The 2348-nt window shown below is 37.5% G+C and overlaps 1 protein-coding gene across 1 annotated transcript in view; it reads left to right on the forward strand.

Moving 5' to 3' along the window:
- Positions 1-2348, forward strand: part of LOC106526876 (storkhead-box protein 2) — a gene marked incomplete at its 5' end in the record, with an annotated part of 23218 nt that overhangs the window by 1829 nt on the left and 19041 nt on the right.

Genomic DNA, 2348 nt, shown 5'->3' on the forward strand with positions numbered 1-2348 from the left:
GCTGTAGGTTCATGTTTATTTCACGTTTTTTTATGACAAAAATAATATTTAAAAACATGTCCATACAAATGATAAAAGTATTAGAATTACAACCGCTAAAAAATTTAATTTTTATATCACCATATTTTTATTTAAAACGTATTCTTTTCTCTCGCTTTGTCCGCCATTACTAACTTTAAAAAAATCTCCGGTTGGGCCGCAGTGCATTATGGGATATGCTGGGCCGGGAAGGATCCATCAGACCTGTCCTTCAAATCGAGGAAAAGGAAGGCCGTATTTGTCGGCCGCATCGGAGGAGTCTTCGGTTTTAGACGTCCTTCGTCGCGGCGCTGTGACGTATGCAGCCGACGAATTCGGCCTTCGGAGGACCCGTCCTGTTGTTTTGGACACAGCCTCAGTTCTGCTGTTTTCACCTCTAGAGGCTTTTGTCCCCATAAGAAACAATGGGTCCTCATCAGGCTGTGTGTACTGGGGAAATGGTCAAAAATTGTCCTCACCAAGTAGCAAAAACAAGTGTTGTGTACACACGGACACACACACAGCCTTGAGTCAGGAAAATTAACCCTTTAGATCAGGGCTGTTCTACTGAACTGCTCCAGGGGCCACAGTTACTGCAGGTCAACAACTGAGGGGCCGAACATCCAGCAATTAAAGTTATTATGTAAATAAACCAAGTATTACAAAGATCTGTTACCTTTGAATTAGTTTATTTTGCTGTATTTAATCATGAATACAACATATAAAACCCTATAAAAGTAATCATAATTAAACAATATCAAAACAAAAAGAACACATTCTGCATCCTATTTTAACACAAAATATTTTGACATCTCTGACTTGCCAAAATTTTAATCAATTTTATTTTCAATTTCATATTTTTATATTTAACTGCTTATATTTTTATCTATCTTGAGTGTTCATAGAAATGTTTTTACCAGCTTGTAGCCAAGATTCTGATGTTTCTGTATATAAACATGTCTGTGTTTAACTAACAGAACTTAGAGTAATTAAAGTAGAAAACTGGAGGTTTGGGCTGAAGAGATGAATGAACCAATTGGCGGGCCAAATTTGGTCACTGCGGCCCGCGGGCCGCCAGTTGAATAGCCCTGTTTTAGATATTCATATTTATCTCCCAGAGAAAAGGGGAAACATGCATTAACATGTAGGAAAACATTATTTTCACAGTGATTAGAAGAAAGTTTTTCAATACTTGTTATTTGTACACAAATCATATTTTGTTTTTACAAAAGTTAGTATGATTAAGGTACGATGGTAAAGAAATGTGTGTATTTTTAATAAATGTTACAAATGGGTGTTTATTTTATTTTATTTTAATATTTTTTAGGCCTGCAAGCTCTATATATGTACAGAGGAGGAGATAAATACAAACTTTATTGGCCCAAAAACTGGCTGAAAGTATGCAGCAGTGCAGATACAAGAATAAGAGTCAGACTATTTTGAAACGTAAAACCCTAAAAATATGTATTGGAAATATTTTGATCTGCAACACAATAAAGGGTCAAGAATTATTCAGCAGCTCCTGATGCAGACTTTAGTAGCTTGAATCAAAGCAGCTCAGTTTTTTCCCATGTCTCTTTTAATTCCACCCTGTTCTCTGAAAGCACACATGAGCGCTGTAAGTATAAAAGTATAAAATAAATCCCCCAACTCTGGAACATGTAAGGAGGTATTCCCCCTAGGGCTGGGCGATTATTTGATCGCAATTATTGATCAAGAAAAAATTCAGGTCGATCACGGTTATCAGCTGTGAGACTCTTACATGATCAAACATGGAGGAAATGTGCGCGACAACAGCCAATCAGAATCCACCCTCTCCTGCTCCACTTCTGTTTATAAGTTGATAATGAAACGCAGACGGAATCACAGAATTAACCAAAATAATCCAGAATATAACGCTGAAACGCACAGAGTTCACGTACAGCAGTGTTTCCCAAAGTTGGGATCGGGACCCAAAATGGGGTCCCGAAACATCAAGATGGGGTCCTGAAAAGATTTTCTGAATTAATTACATTTTTGCCTTAGTTGTTACAAAGGAGTGAGGTTAGTATATTTAAAATGGATAAATGTAGTATAAAAATTGTTACTATGTTCATGTTTTGTTGACCTGATACAAATGTGTATCATACAAAAACAGTTGGGGGCACAGGTCTCTGCTGCTGTTATTTTGTGGGTCAAAAGCTGAAAAGTTTGGGAACCAGTGCACTTTGGTTCCCAAAGTTGGGCTTGGGACCCAATTATGGGTCATTGTCATAGTCTTTGTTTATTCTCCTTAGTTTTCCTAGTGTCTTCTATGTTCCCCAGTGTGTCTTTGCCCAGCTGCCCCACAT

This window comes from Austrofundulus limnaeus, unplaced genomic scaffold, assembly GCF_001266775.1.
Source record: "Austrofundulus limnaeus strain Quisiro unplaced genomic scaffold, Austrofundulus_limnaeus-1.0 Scaffold298, whole genome shotgun sequence".
Lineage (NCBI taxonomy): Eukaryota > Metazoa > Chordata > Actinopteri > Cyprinodontiformes > Rivulidae > Austrofundulus > Austrofundulus limnaeus.